The sequence below is a fragment of the Lissotriton helveticus genome, chromosome 11, assembly GCF_964261635.1.
Source record: "Lissotriton helveticus chromosome 11, aLisHel1.1, whole genome shotgun sequence".
Taxonomy (NCBI): Eukaryota; Metazoa; Chordata; class Amphibia; order Caudata; family Salamandridae; genus Lissotriton; species Lissotriton helveticus.
In genome coordinates, this window is record NC_136072.1 from 122,204,221 (window position 1) to 122,228,466 (window position 24,246).

Sequence of the window (24,246 nt, forward strand, 5' to 3'; positions counted from 1 at the left end):
CGATGCATCCAGTGACTAATCTGTCTCATGCAGTTGCTAAATCTGCCTGCTGTTCTTCTAAGTTGTGTGAGACGATACCACTATTTGGGTGTCGTCTGCATAGGAAACTGTTAAGAAACTACAGTTCCTTATTATAGCTGCAAGTGGGGCCACATAAATATTAAAAAGGGTAGGGCTTAAGGAAAACCTCTGTGGTACTCCGCATGGTAAATTAAAAGGTTTGGATGTAGCATCTCCTAATTTAATTGTAAAAGTTCTATTGGTTAGATATGAAGATAGCAACTTGAGTGTCGTCGCATGGACTCCTACTTCGGCTAGTCGGGTAAGGAGTGTATCATGTTTTACAGTATCGAAGGCCGCTGTGGGGGGAAAGCAAAACATTCCAGAAATTTGTATCTCTTTTTATGATGTTTAAAAGAGGATATGCTATAATATAAGGTCCTGAGTTGGTGGCTGTCTACTGACTGCACCCGTTGTCTCCAAGTCAGGTTATCCCACTTCATGTAATTTGCATACTGTGAACTAATATCAGCTTTCTCCTCACCTTCCAATTTGAAAACAATATTTCCCCTAAATTGATACTCCTGCTATATTATGTTCCTTCTCATACCTTCTCAGGATTCTTATCCATCTCTTAAATCCACCAGGTGCATGGATCTCTTAGATCAATATGATGTCCTGACTTATAAAGATAGAACTTTATCAAAGCCCCCTTGCATGTATGGGTAGTGATTATGGTTGCAGTAGGAATATACTGAGTAATGGTGAATATCTTGGGAGCAAAATAAATAACATCTGATAAAAAAAATTTAAACAGCCCGAGAGATCCAATAGCTACATTTGATGGAGATGGAATAGATGTCCCCGAAATATTTCAGTGGAGCAGCAAAGGGATCAACTTTTTTGTGTTTAATTGAGGGGAAATGACAACAGACACCAGATTTATTTATGAAGGATTCAACCGGCATTGGAAAATCTTGATTCCTCCTTACAGTGTTGTGTTGAATGCCTGGTAAAAAAAGTAATCACTGGATCCTCACACTTTTTTTGCACCAGTTGCACCCCAAAACTCTTAATGGAATCCTCAAATGCACATATTCACATTTGCTCATGCCGTGTTATGCTCTACCCACAATACCACTCGCACTGGCACTTCAGGAACGCATTGGATCTTTCAAAGACCAGACACCACTGCATCACACAACCCACAGACGAACAGCTCCAAAGATAGAGCTTCCCTCCGCGAAAATCCCAAACAGAGGGGGACAGCCATGATACATGAGCTGAGGTCATCTTCCAGGATCTACCCACCTGTGAAAGTTCTTTCATGACAACCAACGAAATAAGGAATCCAAAGTGATTCAGCTGACTGCCACTGCCTGCAGTGAGATCCTTTCTCTGGCTATGCACCCGATAAATATCCACAGTCATACGTCACGGTGAATATGATCGCACTCCATGAATTCCTCAACAGCCATTTTGACTTGAGAATGGTGCAGAAGAGGAGAGCGGGTCTTGTTGCCAAGCCACCCTGGCACACGATCCACCCCAGATGCCCTTGTCTAGAGTGGGCATTACCATGCAACCGCTTTCTAGTGCATGTGCAGTTCCTACCCACTCTTCTTCCTGACACAAGCAGTTCCTTTATTTGAGTTTGCATTTTTTCAGATTCTGCGTTCAGCCCCGCCTCATTTAGGTGTTACTTGCTAGCTTCATATGGTGCGCTTGTGCTCATTTACATTTCATTCTAGTGCTCTGTCATATAATGTGAGTCCCTTGGTGGGCGGGGGAGTCAAAAGATCTGCTCTTTTAAAATAAATACAATCACATTGGAAATGATTGAATCAGGCCAATATCACTGAAGATCCATTAGATTCTGGAATTTCTAGCCCAGGATTTCATCACATGTGAAATAACAATTTCTGGCATTTCCATCTGAAGCTCATTATACTCCACTACTTACCTCCTCTTAGTCTAAACAGTGGCCCACCTCTTGTGGATGCAAGTGTAGTGTCTTTGATTGGAATGTGCTCTGGGTGTATCTCAATGCCATATTGCATTTTCTGATCTCTGTTTAGGTGTTTTGCCGTCTCCGTTGCTTTGCACCTTTTCTGCTCATGCAAGCTTCTGTTGTGCTCTATTTATTTGTTTATTTATTTATGGATTTATTTATTTAATTAATTATTTATTAATGCATTTCTATATAGCGCTAACTTTACCCGAAGGTGTCAGAGCGCTTTACAATAGAACCAGTTACATGGCATAAGGACTTCAGAGTACATGAATTACATAAAAGATAAACTCTGCAATCACATAAAAATGGTAGTAAGAACATACGTCTACTTCAGACACCAGTGTTTAGAGTTACATATATGCAAGTTGCAAATTCACTCAAGATTACATTTTAAGAAAAGTTGAAGCGATTAGGGTTGGACAAATACATATTTCACAGATTTACAGAGCAAGAACTTCTTGCCATTGCTGGGGTTTTTTGCAGTGCTTATTTATTGGACTGAATGTCAGAGTGTGGTACACAATGATCGTAATGTGTCTGAAGCTGACTGCTTTCCTACATCCTGAAGCATTCAGTCAGTGTGGCTGTGCCTGTGTGATTGTCTCTAACTGCCAATTACCTTCCACAGCTATAATTACACTTCAGCAGGTGAAATCAAAATGTCACTGCTAGAAACACTGAAATGTTTATACTCTGTAACCTGAGTGACCAGGCTCCTCTGCAGCGGATTCTCAAGGGAGTTCGCAGAAGCGTGACTGCTGAGCAGTGTTCAGAAAACATCAAAATACTAGACGCGCTGCATTATGGGTAGCAGGAGACAGTCAGTTGCAACTCCCTTTGCAAATGGGAAGAATGCCGGGTGTGTTTAGTCTGTAGAGGAGAAGAATGACTGGTTTTAAATCTCCAATACTGTGTTTACCTATAATCACAAATGTTGACAAAGCCAACAGTTCTGGCTTTTTCAAATATATGAGGTTGTAATTTACGCATTTTAGTCTTGTGATATTTTAGTACATTTTGACAAGCATAATGTGATAGCACTCTGTCTAGCAATAACTTCTAGATGTATTTTTGCCTTTAATAGCCCTTCTTTGTTTCTGGTCACCCGTTGTTTTGTGGACCCTATGGTTATATATATTGTACTTGATCTCCTGCATCACAATTGAATCCATTCCCTGGTTTAACAGTCCATATACTCAAGTCCCAATGCATCTCGGTTATTGAAGTTGTTCAAGTGTTCTTTTTAGATATTTATAGGGGATTAATTGCTGGTATAGTTACAGTCATGTACATATGTTTTAAATCTGTAAAATAACGCATTTTATGATTTGCATGGATATATGTTACTGTTTACTCACACTACACAGCCTTTATACTCAAACAAGTGTTTTTGTAAACATTTGGCAACTAATAAATTAATAAATAATTATTCATAGCAAGTTCGGATAAACACAATCTTGTATTTATACCACTGCAATTTTGTAATAATCACTTTTTTTGGGGTCCACAAATAAACGTGTGCGATAAAACCTATCACATGCAAATCCGTTTCAGCCTACTGGAATAGGGCTAGTCCAGGGCAGAACAGAAGCATGTCCGGATGCAGTTCTGTCTCATTGTATTCAATCAAGGAGGTGCAGCGTAATGACCTAGACTTTGCAAACACACGGACCGCCCCAGGGGCGGCTCCTACATTGGAGCGGAGGAGCGTTGCACTGCAAGCCCCAGAGCTGAAAAATAAAACGGTAATATTTATTTTTCAGCAACTCGTCCTGATCTAAGTGTCAGCAGCAGAGATCTATTTTTATTTATTTTTTTATTCTATTTGTGCGATTTTATATAGCGCGAACTTTAACCGAAGGTGTCAGAGCGCTTTACATAAGAACCAGTTGAAAAATATAAGGACTAAGGATTACATGTGTTACATAAAAGATACAAACAGAAAAAAACTTGCAAATGTACAAGATGTAGAGTCACACACGGAACAGATACAAACAGAAATAAGAAGTACGAATGGATATACTCTAAGAGTCACATAGGAATGGTAAAGAGTACAAAGGTCTACTGCATATACTAGTGGTTAGAGTTATCTCTATATACGTAGGGAAGGGATAGGAATGGATATACTCTAAGGGTCACATAGGAATGGTAGAGAGTACAAAGGCCTACTGCATATACTAGTGATTAGAGTTATCTCTGTATACATAGGGAAGGACTACGGATGGATATACTCTAAGAGTCATATAGGAATGGTAGAGAGTACAAAGGTCTACTGCATATACTAGTGATTAGAGTTATCTCTATAAACGTAGGGAAGGGATAGGAATCGATATACTCTAAGAGTCACATAGGAATGGTAGAGAGTACAAAGGTCTACTGCATATACTAGTGATTAGAGTAATCTCTGTATACATAGGGAAGGGATACGGATGGATATACTCTAAGAGTCACATAGGAATGGTAGAGAGTACAAAGGTCTACTGCATATACTAGTGATTAGAGTTATCTCTATAAACATAGGTAAGGGATAGGAATCAATATACTCTAAGAGTCACATAGGAATGGTAGAGAGTACAAAGGTCTACTGCATATACTAGTGATTAGAGTTATCTCTATATACAGAAAAACAGAGTTCCATTAAGTGGGGTCGGAGGGGGCACGCAGTCACAGCACCAAGGGAGGGTGGGAGGGATACAAGGGTATGGAGAAAAAGCAAATCAGAAAAGGGAAGAAACATTTGAGGATCGTCAGGGGGGAAAGGGTTAAAGGACGTGGGAATGGACTAGATGGCGGGTCTATTTGGCTGGCTGCCTTGCGACGGCCTACCAGACGTGTGCATTTTAAAGTTCTCCTGTGCTCTTAGGAGTGCTGGGAGAGGCTGCTGTATCCAATCCTGGTGCTGCTTTCATGCTGTGAAAGCAGAGCCAGGATTGGGTAGGCAGTTTCCTGTGAGGAGAGAAGACACCAGAGGGAAGAGGATGTAGCGCTGCAAAATAAGGTAAGTTTTATTTTTTTTATGCCCTCGTCCACCGCCCTCGGTACAGGCCAGCCGCCACTGTGCCAAATACATTAAAAAACGATCAAACATAGGACATGTGAAGAAAGTGCAGGCTGAGATTTATGTAATTGCAACTTTCCAATAATCGATTATGTAGATCTCTAACGATATTCTTCTGATTGAGTACCAACATCCTGGGCAAAGTGCTCGGCCGGCCCCCCACCCCACCCCCGGGGGTTGGGGGTGCGGCCGAGCTCTTTGCCAGTGCCAGTTTTCGGACGATTTTGTTACAGGGCCGATTTTGCAGCTATGCTGCAAAAACGGCCCTGTAACAAAAACGGCCCCCAGGGTCCAAAACCGACCCCCACCCTTGCGGCGCACCGGGGGATTGCCCGGTGCCCGCAACGGCCAGTCCGGGCCTGTGTGCCAGTGCTGTCTGCACAGCCACAGGACTGATTTGAGAAAACACAAGTAAAGGACCCACAAAACATGGGTGGGACTTGGCACGAGCCCACAGGAATGCAAAGACAACATTTAGACAGATATGTAGATAGGAACAGAAATGTGGTGATTGTCTGCAAATAATTTGTGTTTGACTTTAGCATGCATGACATGCAAAACCGTGGTAATCCAGGAAATGGGACAGCCAACATGCTTCTCCATATAGGATTTAATGCAGATCCTAACAAACATTGGGCTACCTAGATGCACTCAGGCAAGGCGAAAATCGTAATCATATTCAAGCATTTACACTAAAGATGGAGCTCAGAAAGTTATGAGCACTTGCATTTCTCCACAAAGGGCGAGGCCACATACAGCTAACTACATACCTTAGGTGACAGCATTGGCCACCCACATCTAAAGCGCCTCCACCCCAAACAATACGTAATTTGCTACAGAAAGCTCACCCTTAGGTGTAGGCCGAAGAAAGGAGATGAAAAAGAAATAAATGGCAGAGAGGAAGTAGGAATGTCTGGTAAATAAAGATCTGGATGTCTCAGGAGTGGGATTGGTGCAAAGGTAATTTTTAGAGCATTTTGTTTTAGTTTTGCAATTTTGATGTGGTCAAAGTGTTTCTTCTGTGATGTGTTTAAGGTATATGTTTACTAAATAATGTTTAACGCACAAGAATAAAAATTACAGAAATTCTATATTGGACCATACCAAAATATATCTATTAGAATATTTTAAATACATTTTTTAATTAAAAAAAAATAATTCCATAGCCACTCGTTGACACCATCCGAGAACTGAATCTCTACGTATGCAGGTTGAATCAATACTATGCATACACACAAAGAAAGTGAAACAAATTCATACAGCTAGCAACTTCATGGATTGTCATTTCACTCACAATCTTCTTTCCTTTTTTATATTAGTTGATCAATATCACCAGCAGCCTATACTATAGTAAATCAGTCATTGTATCACAACTGTCAACGTTTTGGAACTTTATCTCACTGTAAGTCTCCATCAACATTAAAAAAGTTACTTTTCAGCATCACTTAAAGTCTGTTGTCGGTGCCCAAACAAAGAATACATCGTTAATAACTAGAGGTTGTGAGGATTCCATGAAGCACTGTTTCCCTCCCATGGGGACAGTGAGTGGGATCCTTTATCTTGATGTCTTCTATGGCCTTGTACCCAATGATGTCCTAGTGAGGAAGCCAGGGGAAGAATACCTCACCCACATTTTGATGCCTGTGGGCCAAAGACCTTTCCAATAGCTAATGGAAGAAGTTGCATTGGCCTGGGCAGATATTTGGATCCGGCATCCAGATCACAGGAGGGACACAGGTTGGAACAGTGGGGCAAACCTTTGGTACCTCACAAAGTCGACGCCTATGGATTTTGTAGAAATCCATGTGGACATATCAGTTGAGAACATCGTAGCATGTAGACGTCAGGCTTGGAAAAGATAGAAGCTGAGAAGTTTATTCACCGAGACCACTGTAGTGACAACAGTCTGAAGAGTTTTACGGTGTAGGGCATACATCTTTGTAGTGGATTTGTAACTCTGGGGGTATCTGACCCTATACCCTAGAATAAATTGTAATGGTATCAGTCCCAAAAACAAAACAGAAAGACAACAGCAAGAGGGAGGATTTGGTTTTTCCTTCCAAGGGGTCAACAATACAGTTGAGGCAGAAGGACATACTGAGATGATGCTCCCTTTAGGCAGTACCCTATGGGGTGCTACTGAAAATGGAGGAAATTACTTCATCAATGTACACCGAGTTAGACAAGCGTGTTGAGTACATGCAGAAGTTTGAAAAAAGTATGGCTAAAGTGGAGGGGACTTCTATATAGCACCAAAACAGTTCCTAGAAACTGGTCTAGAGGGCCCCAAATCTGAGGAGTAAATAGCTTGCTACTAAAAGAGAACTAACAACTGAAAACCTGAGCATAGCACTTGCAGAGTCATTTAAGGGCAGCCAACATTCGATCGATTGGCTTTCTAAAGGCAGCAGAAGATAAGGGCATTAAAGGCATGATTCGCCTTTCCATTTGTATGCACGTAAGGGAGATTGTAGAGATTCACAAATGTGTCCATGATCATTCCCACCCTCAAAACAGTTCAGTTACACTATACAAAATTGCACATGTGTCTGCTTTCACACAGACATAATTAGGAATTTACCAAACTTTTCCAGGAGTACTCCTAAAAACCTGCCACTGTTGAAGGTTTATTAATGTTGGAAAGGTTTGTGAATAATAAAATATATACATCTGCACCCATGCAAGGGTGTGAACCTGCAGGTGCAGTTTTCAAAAATTTGTTTTAATCTGACCCTATGATGGACCGGGGTCAGGCACCGGGAGGGATGATAGATAGAGCACTATATGCCAAGCCGGGGAAGTTCGCATTAACTGGCCCGACCGCGTATGCGGTACAGGTGTGACATGTGGCTAATAGATATCTAGGGTGGGAAGGTAGGCTTACCTTGGCTACTCCCCTGTTGAATTCAGAGATACTGGGTAGCCTGTGGAAAACTAAGGGTTCGACAAATGGGACACTATTGGTATCACTCATATAAAGGATGTTTGGGGGAAAGACGCGGTGCATACATTCGAATCTCTTCAAAAACATATAATCTGCATAATAATGAGCGGTTTTGATATTTGCAGGTGAGGCACGCTCTTGCTGCACATGTGCCTAAAGACTCGATTCTCCCAGAGTCATCTCCTCTTGAGGATCGTGTGCTAGACGGGCATATTCAAGAGAAAACGATCTCTCTGATATATAGGAAGCTGGTCAACAACATGGAGAGCCCACTGGGGCGAATCAGAGCCCAGTGGAGTATGGATGGGTTGGAACTGGATGATGAAGACTGGGTGGAGGCAGTTTCCTCTCCGAAGGTTGTTGCAATTCAGATGAGGCTCCGGCTAGTACAACTGAAGATTCCGCACAGGTCATATCTCACGGGGCCTCGACTGGTACGAATGGGACGGGGAGGGGGTGGTGAGTGTAGGAGAACGTGTGGAGAATCTGGCACCCTAATCCATATTTTATGGCATTTTGTGGCTGTACAGACTTTCTGTACAAAGATTCACGATGTACTGAGAGAGGTTTTGGGGGCGGAGTTATTACCGGAAGCCCGGCGGTGTCTGTTGAATGTGTGGGAGCCTACGGATCTGAATGTGTACCAGAAGCAGTGGGTCACTCTGGCATACATGGTGGCTAAGCGGAACATTGCTCGGCTCTGGGGTGCTAGCCAACCGCCCGAGTCACTCAGTGGGTGGAGGACCTTGACTGGTGCATGTTCAGGGAGAAGTCAGTGTTCGTAGCCAGAGGATGTCCGCGAAATAGGAGAAGGTGTGGGGAGCATGGAATACTCACCGGGGAGAGATTTGTGAACCGCCTCTGCCAAGTTTGGGACTGGAAGCGCAGGAATCCCCATGATCCTAGTATTGTATATTATTGCTTGAGATTCTGTATTTGGCCAGAATGACCTATGTGTACATGACTGTATGAGATCACCTGATGTCTTTATTTTTATTTCTTTGTATTGTCCTTGCTTTATTAATAAAAAGAGTTGTAATCTGACCCTATGGTATGCCAATCCGTGGTCGAAGGAACAACTAGACCTAGTCAAAGAAAATGTGAAACTGGAGTTTCTTAAGTGACATGATTTTAACGGTCTAAAAAGATCACCGACAAACTTAGAGAGGCCCAATATTTATTGCAAAGTCAAAAGGTTTTGCCTCTCTCATCTCCCTTTCTCCATCCAGCTAAATATGTACTTTTCAGATGAAACAACTAGTGCATTCTGGAACCTGTAGTGTCGAGCTGTAGGCATGTGACCACATGGAGATTAAATAGCACTCACCTGTGACCAAAGCGAAGAGAACGCCGAAATGCGTAAGGATTTTGAGTGTTTCCTTGATCTGCGATGCGGACGAATAAAAGTCAGCTGCTCTGTAAGTCGGCGTTGGGTATATATATATATATATATATATGTATATATGTGTATTACCTACTGGCGGTCGCCAGTAGGTATATATAGTTAGGATTTTTTCTCTATGGGTTTTTTGAAAATTCTATGTCTAATAACTTTGGCGTTTGTGGACGGAATTGGCTGTAATTTTCAGGAAAATGGCACATTTTGTTTCTGAGCAGCCCCTGAAAATTTTGGGGGGGTTCGTCAAGGGGGGGCCGAGAAAAAAGGGGGGTCCCAAAACGCGTTTTTCCCATGTTAATTTCCATAGGGCGGTTGGCCTCACTTTTAGCCCGAACGGCTGAATGGATTTGCACGAAACTTGGCAAAATTGTAGGGACTGGTAGCCCGATGTGCCTTTTGTAGGTCTCAATATATGTGCTGCAGTGGATTTTGAGAAATTAACGTTTAAAAAAAGATATATATCTGTAACAGCGGACTGGGCAGCGGCCCAGGACGCGGACTTTTCGCGCAACGGAGCTTTGTGAAGCGAAGCTGATTGGTTCTCCGGCGTCTGTCAACATTCCAAATAGTCCGTAGCGGCCGCCATCTTGTCTCTCGGTAGGATCGAGAGACAAGAGGAGGCGAAAGCGGAGGGGCAAATGACCATAAGGGGGAATAGTAGATCCTCGCTGACCCCCTAGGTTTGATGTGGAGGTTTTAAAAGGGCCCCGCGGGGCAAAAAAAATAAATAATAATAATAATCGAACGGCTGAATGGATTTGCACGAAACTTGGTAAAATATTAGGGACTGGTAGCCCGATGTGCCTTTGCTAGGTCTCAATATATGTGCTCCAGTGGATTTTGAGAAATTAACGTTCAAAAAAAGATATATATCTGTAACAGCGCTCCGCTTCGCGTACTTTTCGCGTTACGGAGCTTTGCGAAGCTGATTGGTTCTCCGGCGTCTGTCAACATTCCAAACAGTCCGTAGCGGCCGCCATCTTGTCTCTCGGTAGGATTGAGAGACAAGAGGAGGCCAAAGCGAAGGGGGAAATGACCATAAGGGGGCATAGTAGATCCTTCCTGACCTCTTAGGTTTGATGTACCATTTTGCCAAGTTTGGTGTAATTCCGTTCAGCCATTCAGGCTGTAGACGTATGTAAATGTCCTATGGAAAATTGCATGGGGAAAACACATTTGAAAGTGTTGAAATTTAGAACCAATTAAAATGTTACTTTGGTTTTGTATTTGTGTGTGATGAAAGTTAATTGGTTATGTATATATGTCAAATGAGAGGAAACCACAGCCATTTTGTGATACTACTGTCTGAGGTACATTTGTGAGGAATTTTTGGTGGTGAATTTCTGGTGTTTGATTTACACAGTACTAACACTTTTCCTACTTTTGAAAAGGTGAGTTGTTAATTTGTAAGGGGAACTATGTTGTACACTTGAAGATAATTTGAAAAATGTTTTCTGTTATTTATTTGCAGTCCTTCTGTTATACTAAATACTTGATAAAGTTAGTTTTATATTATGTATTACTAAAAACGATAAATGAAAGTGATTATTTTTTTCTGCAATTTACAGCAAGCAATTTCAAAATAAAATGGCTCACAATGAAGAGACCGTGGCAATTTCTTTTGAATTGTCCACTACATTGATTGAAATTGAGAGCACCAATAATGAAACATTGTCACAAGGAGGACATGACTTGTATGATTCCATTAGATTGATTGAAATGGACAGCACCAAGAATGAAATATTGTCACAAGGAGATGACTTGAATGATTCCACTACGTTGATTGAAATTGAGAGCAGCAATAATGAAATATTGTCACAAGGAGGAGATGACTTGTATGATTCCATTAGATTGATTGAAATGGACAGCACCAATAATGAAATATTGTCACAAGGAGGAGATGACTTGAATGATTCCACTACATTGATTCAAATTGAGAGCACCAATAATGAAATATTGTCACGAGGAGATGACTTGAATGATTCCACTACATTGATTGAAATTGACAGCACCAATAATGAAATATTGTCAGAAGGAGGAGATGACTTGAATGATTTTTTTGATCAATCTCTTGATGGCGAATTTATCTAGTGTTTGGAGACGATAGAGTTACAAGAATCATTATTGCAGACTTTTCATGAGGACATTGCTGATGAGGACATGTTACTAGTTCTTTCAAATTTAGAAAATTCTGAAGAATAAATTTATATTTAGAAATCAAAAATTGTTTGAGACATTATTCATTTTTATTTTTAATTTATGAGGTTGTAGCGAAGTGATTGTAGTATAAAATGAGACTTATAGTATAGAGTGCAACATTTTTATGTTACATGGTAAGTTTACTCATATTTACTTCCCTTCTGCCACTATATTATCTCCAATGTGTATTTGACATCTCTTCTTCATCTCCGGCCTCCTTTCTCTCACTGTGTGTCTCCGATGCATCTTATCGGTGCTATTTTGTGTAATTACAGAAGAGAGTAAAATAAAATAGTTCGGAACGTGAAAAGGGGGCAAAGTAGAGTACTCCTCACCCCCTAGGCCTTTTTAGGCGGTCCCAAAAGGATCAGTTTCTGCTTTCCTGAGAGATTATGGTATGAGTTCCATATACCACAATAACTTGCATTACAACATGCAAGATATCTATCTCCTATTACCAACTTTTGGAGATATTCGCGCTAAGCGCGAATATCTCCAAAAAGTAACACCTGCCCTGAGCAGTTCTTAGCCATGTTATCCAATGGGAGGTGGATAACATGGCTAAGAGCATTAGCTCGGTAATGTATGAATATCGCTGAGTTTTTAGCGATATTCATGCATTGCGGCCGTTTATTATCGCATTTGTGATAAACCTTGATAATAGCAAGGTTTATCTTTGATAATTTCTGACGATGCTTAGCGGTAAAAAATTTGTTGGTAAGCATCGTTAGCGATAAATATCGCTTAACTTTGGTAATATGCCCCAACGTCTGTTAACGTTCGATTCGAAGGAAATGAGGAAGTGTTGAAAAACATTGTCTGCGCCATCTTGCCTTTTTTGAAATGCCACACTTTTGTCGTGCACGGCAGCCATTTTAGATGTCTTGACCAGACCCACTCTCTGCACGCTGTCGATTCGTAGCATGGCTCCTCACCCTCGCAAGCATCTTCCCCAGGCACTGGTCACCCCCGCTCTCTGTCTTATGCATGGGCAATAAACCTCCCCCCATCTGCGCTGCTCTTCCCTGAGAATCACACTCTGTGCCCGCCCGACACCTCCCTTTCGCCCTATTCACTACCGCACCCTCTGACACTCCTCTTCCTCTGTGTCCGATTGTCCAGGCTATCAGCTAGCCCTGCAGATGTAGTTTATGGCCTCAGCTGTAAAGAATCACCCCTCTTCAAAGGAGTTATAGTAGATCAAGGCCCACACCCGATGAGATCCGTCACACCACACGTGTTCCTACTATCTGAAAACTATCCTGTATTGTGATTGGGGAGGGGATCGAGCCTGAAGCGGAAGATTCCAGGAATGACTCTTTGTACATCAAAGTTTTTACAATTATGTCTCACATTAAAAATATATAGCACTCCAACAAAGTAGTAGGAATATAAAACTTTAATAACATATAAATATATACAACAAAACAAAAACAGTAAAAACATTTAAACAACGAAGAGACCGTGGCAATTTCTTTTGAATTATCCAATAGATTTATTGAAATTGACAGCACCAATAATGAAATATTCTTGTCAGTAGCGGTCTGTTGTGCGAATAGTTCCAAGGCAGCAGAACGCGCTGAAATCTAGATGGCACTAAAGTGATGTCTAGCAAGTTGCCGCCCAGCACATAACGGCGTGGGGCGCCGCGGGGGTGAGTGAGTCCAGTAGGCACCACAGCTATTCTTACCGGCATTGCAGAATTACTGCTGGGGACAATGCCTGTGCTGTAGCAGGGTCACAGCAGAAACAAAAAGGATTCTGTTGAAGATGTTGTTGGTTTTCAATTTGAAAACAGTTCTGGTGTCAACTGCTATGCTAATGTAGTGGTTAATGTTTTGTTTTCTCTAGAAAATGTAAAAGAGGGGGAGGCAGTCCAAAGTTCCGTTAAAAGGGCAAAGGAAAGGATCGGTGGTTTGAACTATCAGTCAAAAAGGGGAGGGGGTGCAACAATTTTTCCTACCGGGTCACACTGTGCTTTTACCGGAAGTGAGGTCTGCAGGATTCTAGTAATTCAAAGTGAGGCTGGCGCCGACGTCCCGCGAATACAGTTTCGTCACTCCACGGGTGATCATGGCAGTCATTCCCCATCGGGGGTCGGAGACTCCCGCGGCTCCTCTAGAATCTTCAAGGTCGTGGAGGACTACGGTGGTGGAGTCAACCAGTGACCGGGCCATTTCTTTATGCTGGGCCCGCTCTTGCCAGGTCGACCGCCATTTTGAGAGTTCGGTAGCTACTGGCGATCTCGGGGTCAAATGAGCGGACGGGCTCCACCCTGCCGGGCGAGACGTTGCAGCATGGCCACAGTGGAAGAACTCTTTTCCGGGCGCCTGGAGCGCTGAGGGTGCAGCTGGGAAGCCTCCACTGGGGAGGCGGGAGAGGCCTGTTCGCACCGTCTCTCCCTCCCAGTGCACCCCACGGCGTCTCGCTTGATATTTGTTATGGCCGGACCAGGCGATGAGGACGAGGGGGGGGGGTCGGAGGCATGTGCAAGACATCCCCCCCCAGGGTTGTTGCAGCAATTATACAAGAAAGAAGAAGTGTCCCGTCCGTCTTCGGGCCGGGCTTCCGGTAGATGTCGGCCGGACGCCCCTGGCTCTGGCCCTATGAACGGGTTTCTTGGTTTATCGGCTGCAGCCGGATCCCGTCGGCCTCGGCCCCCCGACCGTTGGTGGCCGGACCGGAAGAGCATGTGGCGGGACTACCTGCAACTCTCAAGGGCCACCGCGGCCGGACTGGGAGAGAGAGGGGAGGGTCGAGGAGACATTCCCCCCCCCCTGCAACTGTTCAGCGTTGTAAAGGCAATCCCCTGGCCGGGTCCCGCTGGTCTCGGCCTCTCCTCCGGCTACACCCTACGTTAGGATCTCCTGGCCGAGGCGTGGCAGCAGGACCTGCCTTATATGGGCTGCTCCCGGCTGGGCGTAGCCGGAACCCTGCTCCACCTTGGAAGTTTCCAGAGTGGGGGCGGATGTTCTACTGACTTGCATTTTCCCTAGTCTATCGATTTTTTTGGCGTGGCAGGCGGTGGGACAGCGAGGGGTGATTTGGTTTCTCTTACTGTTTTTCTGGTCTCTCACCAATGGCATATTTTAACGTTTTCTTGTTTCTAGGACATTAACAGGTTTTATCATTACGTTATGTTATCGTTTCTTTGTTCGTTGTTTAATAAAAGTTCATGTTCATCAGTGGCCTACTGATTTTCGTTTTCCTATTCCTTTCTTTCCAGGTTGTTTCATGCTAAAGTTTCTGTTAACAGGATACAGTGATCACTTCGTTATTATTGCATATGTCCTTTTCACTAGGGGTGCTCTCTGGTCGGGCCAGATGACGTATGTCTAGTAAATGGTCCGGGTGAAACAGGTGCATCAATCAGTGGGGAGTAGATAGGCATGACAGATTACAACGGGGGAGAAAGGTCCGCATTACGTACCCTTTCACTACTTGCAAAGATTTTCCTACGTTTATTTGCAAACAGGGAATACCTCCAAAAAGAACTAATTCCCAAACAGTCAATGTTCGGACAATCAATCAATCAATGAGGAATGAAATAGGTACGACGTGTTAAAGGCTTGCGTTACCTACCCTTCACTATCTGCAAAGGGAGAGAGAATATTCCTATTCTTCCTCGTTTGCAGGCAGAGAAGATCCTTAAGAGAACCAACTTCGAACAATTCAATGCTCGATTCAAACAATCAACAAGGGGTACTGTGAACACAAATGAACGCCGCTTATGTACATACGCATTGCTATTTTCAACAGGTTGTTCCTAATGTTTCTATTTTAGCGAGGTCAAAAAGAGATCCCATTAGTGGCCTACTGATTTTGCTCGATTCCTTTTGTTTTTTTACACGGTTTTTCGCTATCTGCAAAGACTAAACAGAGTATTGCGACTCTGTGCTTGTTTGTAAATAGAGAATGAACCAAAGAGAACAATCAATCAAATGGAGAGAGAAGCAGGCACGACGGATTACAAAGGGGGCAAAGGGCTGCGTTAACTACCCTTCACTATCTGCAAAGAGAGAGTACTCCTAATAGAAATGAGGGGTGGGGGGCAGCATTCAAAGCAGATCAGTGTGCATAAACACGAAAATGTTTTTACTTACCACGTACTTGACATTCGACAACTTATGATATTTGCTATTAAAAAACCATTGAAATTCACTGAAAAAACCATAGGTTATAGACCATATATAGTTAGGAATTAGCATTTACAAAACCTTGAAAATTCACTGAAAAAACCATAGGTTATAGACCATATATAGTTAGGAATTAGCATTTACAAAACCTTGAAAATTCACTGAAAAAACCATAGGTTAGAGACCATATATAGTTAGCTGGACATTTTATTGACATAAAACCAATGAAATTCCATATATAGTTAGTTGCACTAACTATATATCGCGCACCCGCAATCCACTGCTGATGATGTCACATATTACATCATTCATGACATGGTCAGTGACATCACTGATGACATCACTGATGACATCTCAAATGACATCACTGATGACATCACTGATGACATCTCATTTGACATCAATGACCACATCACTGATGATATCATTCATGTGACAATACAATGCATCTCCTCACATTTTAATATAACCTCTGTTTCACCCAGTGTTAAAAAGAGTATAATTTTTGAAACCATTGACACACCAATACTAGTTACTACATACGCACTCACTGATTGCTACGTCTACGCACACCTTCACTCATTCACCCATACAATCATTCATACATACAATCACTCATCTTTACAACACTATCATATGCACTCATACACCTATACAGACACTCACAGTCTGCCACTCATCCATGGAGTTACTTACACACCTAGTCAGTCCTGTAAAGAATCAATGAGACTTCCATTTTCTTGTCTATACAGTTAAACATAGAGCACCTTACATTTTCAAACATGTACTAACACATACTTAGTTTCTTATACAATCATTGATACAAGTACAGATTGATCTGCACAGAGTCACACACCTCCCAGCTAGCCACACACACACTCAGTCTCCCATACAAATACTTGGGCAATCAATCAATAACCCATATAGTTACTCATATAGCTACTGATCAACACATGCAGCAGTTTACAGAACAACAGACATAATGATGCACAAATTAAGACAGTTTAGTCACTAACCCATGCACTCAGTGAGACACATTTAATCACTCACTCATACATTCAGTCATGCACCTACTAAATCCTTCGTCCAGACACTTATACATCCACTAATTCTTCAATATGTAAGACATATTTTAACTTTACAGACTTATACAGTCACTGGATGTAGTCATCAGTGATGTCATTTGAGATGTCATCAGTGATGTCATCAGTGATGTCACTGACCATGTCATGAATGATGTAATATGTGACATCATCAGCAGTGGATTGCAGGTGCGCGATATATAGTTAGTGCAACTAACTATATATGGAATTTCATTGGTTTTATGTCAATAAAATGTCCAGCTAACTATATATGGTCTCTAACCTATGGTTTTTTCAGTGAATTTTCAAGGTTTTGTAAATGCTAATTCCTAACTATATATGGTCTATAACCTATGGTTTTTTCAGTGAATATATATATATATAACAGCACTCCAGGATCTTGTGAAAATAAAGTATTTACTTGGACTGACGCGTTTCGACCTCAACGGTCTTTGTCAGAGTCACTGTCCACACACGGACGTGCTCTATTTTCTATGAAAGCAGTGAATAAACAATTATAAACATGGAAGACAGACTCCTGGGAAAACGTATAGATTACATGGTACATTTCCTGGGGAGAAAACAGACTATTTCACCATAGTTAAAGTAACTTGATATACATGCATGAATATATCTGAAAGAATACCATAATAATTAATAATCATGATTAAAGCACAGATTAATGAAAAATCATGTAAAGTAGTTCAGCATCTCTACATCATGATTTTGAACAGTGCCCCATACTTGTGCTACATCAATCACATCCTGTAAAGGCAAAATAATATAAACCTATATATTTTTTGCAAACAAATGCTACGTTGGGAGAATGTATGTTTTTACATTGGGACTGTTGGCACACAGCCTTATATTTCAAACATTTGTAAAATCAAGGGAGTTCCCTCAATCAAGATCCTGAGTGCGTTGCGCACTGGTTCATATGGCTATGTACTAAAATGTCCCGTAAGGAGCTACATTTACGATAAGTTATATGCGGATTAGGACTAATCAGTCTGCCAATCGTCATGTCAGATCTAACCAAGTGCCAATGCTTCTTCATGATCTCATGTATAGCTTAGGATTCACTATTAAAAGTGGTGGTCAGTCTAACTTCCTGTTTACTGTTTTATCTGGGTTTAGGTGTTAGTAAGCTGTCCCTGACCCTTTTGGATGAATTCTCAATTGCTGCCTTGATTGTTTTTCCTGCATAGCCACTTGTTTTGAGACGACCAACCATCCTCTTTTCCTCTGCTGTGTAGGCAACTCTGGTGCTGCAGTTTCTTTTCGCCCTTAGAAGTTCCCCATAGGGGATACTCCTTTTGAGATTATCAGGATGGTTGCTTTGGGCATGCAGGATGCTGGTGCCCGCTATTTCTTTCCTGTATAGCCTAGTGGTAATGGCCTCATCTCTCACCCCAACCTGTACATCAAAGAACTCAATGGTATTCATGTGTGCCTTGCTGACGAATTTCAGATTCAAATCGTTATCAGCTATATCTACAAGGAAAGCATCCAATGATTCCTGTGGACCATCCCAGATGAGAAAGATATCATCTTTGTAACGTGTCAACCAGATCAGATGCCTGAACCAATCTTCATTCGCCTCATTCCAATTGTGTTCCGACTCCCACCACCCCATGAACATGCAGGCGTAGCTGGAAGCGAAGCAACTCCCCATTGCAGTCCCAGTTAGCTGTTTGTACCATTGTTCTTCAAACAAGACAGCATTGTTTTCCAAACAAAATTTCAACATTTCAATTAAAAGCATAGAATAGTCATACAAGGCTAATGGCCTATCCCTAAAGAAATACTTGCATGCTTCCAGTCCCAGTTCATGCTCAATACAGGTATACAATGCAACAACATCTACAGTGGAAAGTATATATGAATTCTTCCATGGGATATCTTGTATCTTGGATATAACATCCATGCTGTCCCTACAATATGAAGGGAGGTTAACAACATAAGGGCATAAGAAATGATCAAGGTAGATAGACGTGTTTTCGAGTAAGCTGTTATTGACCGGTATTATTGGTCTACCTGGTGGGTCCGTTAGGTGCTTGTGAACTTTTGGCAGCATGTAAAACACGGGTGTAACCGGATTTTTCAGTAGTTCATTAGTATTGAGCACTTCCTGTTGGTGGCAATCATTGAGGATACTGTGGTAACAGGAGATGGTTCGGATGTATTGGGTCATGTTAGACCTCACATTGTTCCAAGAGTACTCTAACTGTCTTTTTGCCTCTGTCCTGTATTTACTAAGATCCCATAGTACAAAGTTACCTCCTTTGTCTGAGGGTTTAATCACAAAGGTGTCAGCTTTCCTAAGTGATTCAAGGCCTATTTTTTGCCCCTCTGTTAGGTTCTCAGCAAAATGGCTCTTGCCATGTTTCCATATCTCCATGAGGTTGCGTAAGATCACCTCATGATAGGTATCAATATTGTCATGAAGTGTGACAGGGTTAAACCTCAATCTTGGTTTAAAATCATTTCTGCTCTTCCGATCTGTCATGATACCCATGTTGTTAAGCAGTTCTCTGTCACTTTCCCAGTCCTTCATCCCTAGATCTATTTCGCTAAGAGATGCCAGTGTATCAATGTCCCCAACAGATAGAACATCTGCCACTGGATCACATGAGACCCCCATAATCTCCCCCGGGTTACCTCTATCTTTCTTTAGGGCATGTATTTTCAGAAATGTCAGTTTTTTTATAAAGAGAAAAATGTCAATGTGAGTGAGGGAGTTTTCAAAATTAGCAATAGGACAGAAAGACAAGCCCATTTCGATAACAGAATGTTTATTTGGGGTAAGAACATGCGGAGTTAAGTTTACTATAGTTAATTTATTCTCACCCATCATTGTTTCGTTTGCTTTGCCGTGTTCCTCTCCCATGTGGCTTCTCGCTGTCTTTTTCCTGTGCCTCCTCTCTTAATTTTCCTCCTTCGCTGCTTTCCCCTTTTCCTCTTACTTTTGGAGGTTTCCTTTTAACTGTCTGGTTTTGCCGTAAAAAACGGTATTCTTTCAAGGTGGTAAAAGGTGCTGTCCACGATGTTAGGTTTTCTGGCCGTTCCTTAATATCCGATAGGGCATCTGAGCTTGACTCTAAAGTCACGGCTTCTTGTTGTCGAATGAGACTCTGGGGCATATTACCAAGGGCCTTATCGCCACTTTAGCGGGAATTTTTCCCACTAAAGCGGCGATAATTGTATCGCCCTATTACCTAGCTGTCACTAACACCAGTTAGCGACAGCTAGTAGGAGATAGCGGGCATTTAGGTGCCCACTTTGCATGTCAGCGATAATTATCGCTAATGACATGCAAAGTGGGCGTGCCAAGATGTTAGCGACTGGAAACAGTCGCTAACATCTCTATCTTATTACCAACTTTTGGAAATAATCGCGCTAAGCGCGATTATCTCCAAAAGCTAACGCCTGCCCAGAGCTGTTCTTAGCCATGTTATCCAGTGGTAGGTGGATAACATGGCTAGGAGCATTGGCTGGGTAATGCATGAATATCGCTGACTTTACAGCAATATTCATGCATTTCGGCCCATTTTTATTGCTTAGGAGATAAACCTTGATAATAGCAAGGCTCCTAAGCGATAAAAATCGGCGGAGCTCGGCGATAATATTATTGCCACTAAACCAACATAGCGATAATCCTCGCTAGTTGTTGGTAATATGCCCCTCTGTGTGTCTAAAGTACCTCCTAACCACATCATAAATTTTCCCAAAGGTGAGTATTTGACCCATCGCATAGTCATTTTTGTCTCTTATGAACTTCCATCTTTTTTTGGATTTGATTCCTTCCTCAAATTTCGCCAGTCGTCCTCCCATCTCTTTCATGAACTTCTCGATCTCATCCTGTGAGGTATGTTTCTCCAGGGCTTCCTTTAGTTTCTTGATCTCTGCCCCCACTTTTTTTTATTCTAATGCTGCATATTTGGATGATAATTCCAGTATCTACTTGCAGGTGGACGCTATCAGCAACGACTATTCTTCCAGGAGTTTGGGGCTAGGATTAAGGTAAATCGGTGTTATCAGTATCCGTATATGGGACCCTGCCAACCTCAATGTAATTATTCAGGGAGATAACCTCCCAGCTTCTATTCACCTCTTTTTTACACCATTTTTCATAATGGAATAGATCCTGGTTCAGCGACCTTGTGCCTCCTGTGTCCCTGGGTCCTCCACCTGTGACTGCGTTATATATATATATATATATATATATATATATATATATATATATATATATATATATATATCAAACAAGAGGTGCTCACCAATTGAGGGCCACACACTTCGTGTATTCACTACCTTTTATTCTGGCGGCTTCAAAGGAAAAAACAGGGTTCACCAAAACCACCAAAACCAATTGGTGAGCACCTCTTGTTTGATGTTTAAGCGGCCCGCTCTGGTCGCGAGGAGCCCCGCTGCTAAATAACAGCTCCAAAGCGTGATGTATGAGGAGATGCTCGAGGAACTTGGTGTCCTTCTGGTGGCAGAAGAATGAGGCGGAAAGAGGGCTTTGCCAATAACGACCCACTGTGGGAATGATACTTACCAAGAGGAAATACTGGCAGTAACCACTATGGGATTATGTATGGTCGAACTACGAACACCACAATGCAATTGAAGCACACGCCCAGAGAGGCGGGACAATATATAAAAACAGCTTTGCTGATAAATCAACTTGCCAGTTCTCAAAGAAGCCGATTCCTGTGAACAAGGGAGACTTTTCTCCCGAAACGCATATGGACTGAAAGGCTAAAACATGCAGTTTTGTTGAACCCTGTTTTTTCCTTTGAAGCCACCAGAATAAAAGGTAGTGAATGCACGAAGTGTGTGGCCCTCAATTGGTGAGCACCTCTTGTTTGATATATATATATGTATATATATATATATATATATATTACCTACTGGCGATAGCCAGTAGGTATATATAGTTAGGATTGTTTTCCATAGGGAAATCGCAACATTCTATTGGGAATAACTTTGGCGCCGGTTGAGGAATCTTCCTGAAATTTTCCTTAACTTTGCCTCGCGGCGCTCCGGTCCTTCCCTGAAAGTTTGGGGGGGATTCGTCAAGGGGGATCCCAAAACGTGTTTTGCCCATGTTAATTTCCATAGGGCGGTTGGACTCACTTTTAGCCCGAACGGCTGAATGGTTTTCCACCAAACTTGGCAAAATTGTAGGGACTGGTAGCCCGATGTGCCTTTGCTATGTCTCAAGATATGTGCTCCAGTGGTTTTTACGAAAATTAACTTTGAAAAAATATATGTTGGGCTACATTGGGCTATATATATGTTAGAGCCCAAATGTAGCCCAATGTAGGCCAATGTAGCTCAAAGATGGCCAGCAGAGACAAAAAAAAACAAATGTAGCCCAAATATCAGCCAGATGTAGCCCAACTATAGCCCAATGACAGAATGTCCCAGAGTGTTCTAAAGAACAACTAGAGCGCTAACAGTCTTACTTATGACAAAAGTATGGCACACCTGAAGTCATCTTGATTGGAATAAAGTGTTAACACTTAAAACATTTAATTTGCAAAGGAACAAAATGAGGGGGTTCATTTTGCCATAGAAATTATGATTAGTGCTGAAGAAAGAAAAATAAGGGCACATTTTGAGTGACTTCTCAAATCCTCTTATATTTCATTAAAAAAAATCTGATATGCAGTCTCCCAAGATAGCCAAAAGAGCCTGTGCTTAAAAACTCTGTTAGCAAAACAGGCATTTGAGATTTAAAAAACGTTTTAATATATAAAAACGTTATCCGCTAATAGAATTAGCATTTAAAAAACCTTGCGAATTCAATGAAAAAACCATAGGTTTCAGGCCTTATATAGTTAGGAATTAGCATATAAAAAACCTTTGAAATTCACTGAAAAAACCATAGGTTTCAGGCCTTATATAGTTAGGAATTAGCATTTAAAAAACCTTGCAAATTCACTGAAAAAACCATAGGTTTCAGGCCTTATATAGTTAGGAATTAGCATTTAAAAAACCTTTGAAATTCACTGAAAAAACCATAGGTTTCAGGAGTTATATAGTTAGGAATTAGCTTTTAAAAAACCTTTGAAATTCACTTAAAAAACTATAAGTTTTAGTGGTGTTATAGTTAGCTGGACATTTTACTCTTACAAAACCATTGAAATTGCTCCTATATAGTTAGTTGTACTAACTATATTTCGCGCACCCGCAATCCACTGCTGATGATGTCACATATTAGATCATTCATGACATGGTCAGTGACATCACTGATGACATCTCAAATGACATCACTGATGACATTGATAGAGCAAGATTTCGCATCGCGACTTGCTCGATTCATGAATCTCGAAACCATTGTAACCTCGTAACGAATTGTATGTTTTACTAATATCTTTTATTTTCGATACATATATATATGATAGAGAAGCTTGCCTATGTGTTTTACTAATACGATTAATCTGTGTTTTAAAAATGGCCGCTGCTTGACTTTCCTCTTCTGCGCATGCGTCAGTCACACTCACGTGACTACACTTAGAGATAGTTTTGGAGGGAAAGGGTGCGCATGCGTAACAGCCACAAGATGGCGCACATTTGTATTAACGTGCTGAAGCTTTGTGCTGCTGCTCTTGTGAAATTATTCGTTGCACTTATCACTAATGCATAGTATATTTTTATAATGATGAAGCTAAAGTACGACATCATGACATGAAGTACATTAATTTATTTTTATGTACTAATTTGTTTTCGCTTGCTTTTCATGTATCCTCGGCAATTGAGGGGTGATGGGGCTGGGGAGTCCATCTTGGAGGGCCCGTCTACGCAGAATCAATCCATGGTGCGGCGGCATTGAAACCAAGCCAAAGAAGGTTGATGCCAGAGCCTGCCTGGGAATATGCACCTTCACCCAGCAAGAGCATCATGATTGTATTCTAATTGTTTCAAATTGTATTCTTCCCATTGTATTCTGTGCGACTTCTCGTGGGAACCCTAATCTTGCTAGGCGGCACCTTGACATGCAAATTAGGCCTTAGAATAGTTGTTCTGATTGGTGTGTTAACCAAATCCTACCTTAGGACCAATCGAAATTTGGGGATTCTGACACTTTGCAACTTTGGGGGGTGGTACACTGACCCAAAAGAGTATATCTAGCCTAGGTTTAGCTAGAGAAATTGTCCGACTTGTCTGAATAGCTGACCTGTCACTGACCCAACGCACTCAATAGGTGACTTGATACAGAGGTGCTGCGGAGCTCTCTGTCCGAAATTTGACCATAGACTCTGAAGGTTTTACTGAACCTTAAGTGCTGGCGGAGCACTTTGCTGGGGAATTCGCTGACCCAATCGGGGTCCTGACTGATAGCTGCAGAGAGGGTGGAGCGCAGGCGTTGCTTCCGAACTGCGGGTGCTGGTCGTATCCTGGT